General features: G+C 52.6%; 1 pseudogene; it reads right to left on the bottom strand.

Annotated features, from left to right (window-relative positions):
* Positions 1 to 3,560: 3,560 nt before the first annotated feature.
* LOC142266249 (U2 spliceosomal RNA) lies at positions 3,561 to 3,767 on the bottom strand (annotated as a pseudogene).
* Between the last annotated feature and the right edge of the window lie 627 nt (positions 3,768 to 4,394).

Below are 4,394 nucleotides of genomic sequence, written 5' to 3'. Positions count from 1 at the left end.
CAAAGTGTCATCTGCTGAAACCCAGAGTGCAGTACCTAGGACATGTGGTTGGTGCGGAAGGTGTCGCCCCCAACCCCGAGAAGATCACCGCCATCCAAGACTGGCCGAGACCGACCACAGTGAGGGAAGTGAGGCAGTTTCTGGGCCTGGTGGGATATTACCGTCGCTTCATTAAGGGGTACACAAAGATGGCTGCCCCCATGCAAGACCTCCTCGTAGGACAGACCAAGGGTGGTAGATCCCTAGTAGCCCCATTGGTGTGGGAAGAAAAGCATGAGGAATCCTTCCGCCAGCTGAGAACAGCCCTGACCGGAGAGGAAATCCTAGCGTACCCTGACTACAGCCGCCCATTCATCCTCTACACCGACGCCAGCAATGTGGGCTTGGGGGCTGTTCTATCCCAGGTCCAAGACAGAAGGGAAAAGGTAATAGCTTATGCTAGCCGAAAACTCCGACCGACTGAGAGGAACCCTGAGAACTACATCTCCTTCAAGCTTGAGCTCTTGGCACTGGTGTGGGCTATCACCGAGCGGTTCCGCCATTACCTGGCAGCAGCCAAATTCACCGCGTACACAGACAATAACCTGCTGACCCATCTAGATATGGCCAAGCTGGGCGCGTTGGAGCAGCGGTGGGTGACCAGGTTAGCCAACTACGATTTCACCATCAAGTACCGGGCCGGCCGTACCAACGTCAATGCCAATGCACTCTCCCGGATGCCCCACCTGTCGGAAGAGGGGCCAGAGGATGATGACCTCGAAGAGATCGAGTTGCCTGCATTTCACCGGCCATTCACTGAGAAGGTGCACGTCTACCAACAACGGGTGAACCTGGATCCGCTGCCCCGACAGGACTGGCAGGAAGCTCAGGACCAGGCACCTGCTGTCCGCCTGGTCAAGACTCTAGTGGAACAGGGTTCTGCTGGGATAGACCCTGCTGCCCCTGCCGAAGCCCAACATCTGTGGCAAGAACGGACCCGGCTATACCTACACCAGGGGAAGTTGTATCGCGAGCTGATTAATCCAAAGACTCACGAGAAGATCCGCCAGCTGGTGATTCCCCAGGCTAACGTGCCCACCGTCCTGCAAGCATACCATGATGGTGCAGTGCACTTCGGGTGGAAGAAGCTAGAGATGTTGTTAAGAGAGCGGTTCTATTGGAGTGGAATGCGGGAATCTGTGGAGGCCTGGTGCCGAGAATGTGGCCCTTGCGCATTGAGAAGGAAGGACGAGGCCAGCCAGAAGGCACCCCTACACCCGATCATTACACACCAACCGCTGGAGCTGGTTGCCCTTGACCATGTAAAGCTCACCCCCAGCCGAAGTGGGTACACCTACGCTCTGACCATCGTAGACCACTACTCGAGGTTCCTGGTGGTTGTCCCAGTTAAGGACTTAACCGGCCGCACCGCTGCTAAGGCTTTCCAGGCTTATTTCTGTTGACCGCATTGGTACCCGGAGAGGGTGCTTACCGACCAGGAGAGGCTGATTTGGGAGGATGGGCCTGGAGGAAAGGGATGGCCTAGGCCCGCCACTACCGTAACCGGTGGCGATCCTCCGGGGGTTCAGGGTTCCCCTTGGACGTGGGCCCCCTGAAAGAGACAGAACCCGCTCGGGCAACTTGGTGCTGGACTGGGGTCAAGGGGTGCTGCCCGCTTCTTAGGGGCAGCATCAGGGCCAGGTTGTTTGGGTGGGAGAAGAGCGGAAGCTGTACCGTTGTAAAATGTTTATGATGCTTTTACATGTTTTACCGTTTTATTCTTTTTCAGTTGTGAAAATAAAACCGGTGATGGACGGGCAGCCCGCGGACGGTCTGCATTTTGCTATAGGGGAATGTGGCGCCCTGGACAAGCCAGGTCGTCACAGGTACTACACCAACACACTCTACACTCCGGCTAGGCACACCGAAGCTAAACACAAATCCTAGTTGCCTTCCTCCAGGGGCTGATGTCCACACCAGGGGGTGGGCCAGGCGGTTGATCCCACCCACCGAGGAGTTCACAGTCCTGGAGGCGGGAAAAGGAGTCAGATTAGAGATCAGTTTTGGAGTTAGAGAAGTGAAGAGGAGAGGAGACTGACCGTGTCCGGGTGTGTGGCCCGGGCACTCAGCAAGGTTGGCAGACGGTGGTGACCTTCTGCAGGAGAGGCTGATTGGAGTGAACCGTGCGGACCGGGGATGGGCGGTGGCCCGCCGGTACCAGATCGGGGAGTGAAGAGAAGCCAGCACCATCCGGCAGGGCCTACGGACCCCGACCAGGCTAGGAGTCGCCGTAAAACCGGTCAAATCCGTTAGCGACAGGAACCTCCAGGGTTTCCCAGCAGTCAAGACCCGATTGAAGGCAACAGCTCACACCGTAGAGGGAAGCACAGTCACCGCCAAGGCTACAGTTCCCAGGGCCAGAGCCTGCGGGCAAAAGGGGCTCCCTCAGCATCCATCCAAGCTGGGGAGCGGGTTACCGGTGGGAAGCCCGCTAGATTTTGGGGGAATAAAAGGGGTCCAACACCACATCCCCACAGGTGCACACCCACCCATCAAAGAGAGCTATAAGCCAATACCACCTTCACATTGCCAGTGTACCAAGGACATGTTGAGCAACATGAAGGCGGCTGGGGTTATCCGTGACAGTTGTAGCCTTTGGGCAGCTCTGTTGATCCTGTTAAAAAAGAAGGACGGCACCACTCCCCGTATTGAGGAATTGCTAGCTGCATTGAGAACTGCAAATTATTTTTCTACCCTTGATCTCACTAGTCACTATTGGCAAGTGTCCGTTGCTGAGGCAGACCGGGAGAAGACCGCCTTCGCCACCCCTATGGGTCTCTGCGAGTTCAAAAGCATGCCCTTCGAGCTGTGCAATGCGCCAGGAACCTTCCAGAGGCTGATGGAATGCTGCTTGGGACAAGATTTTAGGGTGTATAAAAAGGGAGATTAGATCCCGTGATCCCAACGTATTGTTACACCTCTATAAATCACTTGTAAGGCTACATCTGGAATATGGGAACCAGTTTTGGGCTCCACATTTTAAAAAGGACATTCAGAAGTTAGAGTCAGTTCAAAGGTGGGCAACTAGACTACTACAAGGAATGGAAGGCCTCCCATATGATGACAAGTTGAAAAAGTTATTAAGTGATTATTGGCTGCAATGGGGCTTTCTGGCTGGTGCCAGCCTCTCTTCTTAGCACACAGGAACCACAATCCCTACACCATGCTTCAATGGATTCTCTCATCCCAGCCCAGTAAAACTACATATTTTACACAGTCATAAGCAGCCAAAAGGGATCTATTCTATTCAATTGCAAATGATCTAGATAAGACTGAGAATAAGATACTGCACGGGACATAGCAGAGTTGGTCAAGTTGAGTGGAGATGAGTTTGCTATTTGGCACAGCTTTTTGCATCAATAAAGCAAGTAAAAGGTGTGAAAGATAAAAAAAAGGGTGAAAGTGTGAAAAGTGAATTGGCCAAATTGAGGTGCATATAAAGTTTTTGCTTTCTTTCAATTCACTAATGGGGCTCATTTGAATCAGGTGAATTGAGTTCTGCTTTTGGAAACTGGGTTAAGAAGGGGTGCACCGGTCCTGGAGGTACTGCAATACCAGGTCAATGCGTGGAGTGGACAGAGCAAGATTTTTTCCATCTCCTTGTTCTAAAAATCCATTTAATATATGGTCCCCAGAGAGGGGACGTATCAGATATTAAACTGATAAGAACAGATTTAATTTTTTTTTTTTTCTGTTTATCAGTAGGACTTCAAAATAACAAAGGTGATCGCCTCCCGTTGCCTGGGAACCGTCCAGGCACAAGAGGGCTATGTGTCACCAGAAGGCGCACACACTTCCTCAAGGCCGGCAGACGTGCAATCCCAGGCACCTTCCAGTACCGACCAAGGTAGCGTCCTCCGAAACTACACTTGATCTTAGCCAAAAGGCCGAGAAGCTATAACCCGAATTGGTTACGGCCTTGAGTGGCACCCTGGCCTATACCGGACACATCTTAGGGAGAGGGAGACAAACCCACGCCTACAGAAGACATTTTGTCACCCAAGCCAACCCTTGAAAAGGCTGTTTTGCAGAGCAAAAACAAGAAGAATGGTGCTTTTTGCAGCCGCCGCCCAATGCAATGAATCTGAATAACTCCTCCTTTTGGACACAAGCACCTCCCCTCCCCCTTGCAGTCTTTCCAATTCATGATACAAAAAGACGGACGGACAGGACAGGACAGGACAGGCTGCCTGACTTTCCGTCACTGCCACCCTTTGCCATCCTTGTCCGTAGAAAGCCCTTTCATCATCCCCAAACCCTAATCTTTTCCCTTCCCTTCCCAGATGTGTCTCACTCCCTTTCATTAGGAAGTGAGCGCAGCCTTTTCTCCGTTCTGCACATGCGCGACGTTAAAC

This window comes from Anomaloglossus baeobatrachus, unplaced genomic scaffold (assembly GCF_048569485.1).
Source record: "Anomaloglossus baeobatrachus isolate aAnoBae1 unplaced genomic scaffold, aAnoBae1.hap1 Scaffold_284, whole genome shotgun sequence".
NCBI lineage: Eukaryota > Metazoa > Chordata > Amphibia > Anura > Aromobatidae > Anomaloglossus > Anomaloglossus baeobatrachus.
The sequence above is the reverse complement of the archived record's forward strand: the minus strand, read 5'-3'. Positions and strand labels throughout refer to the sequence as shown.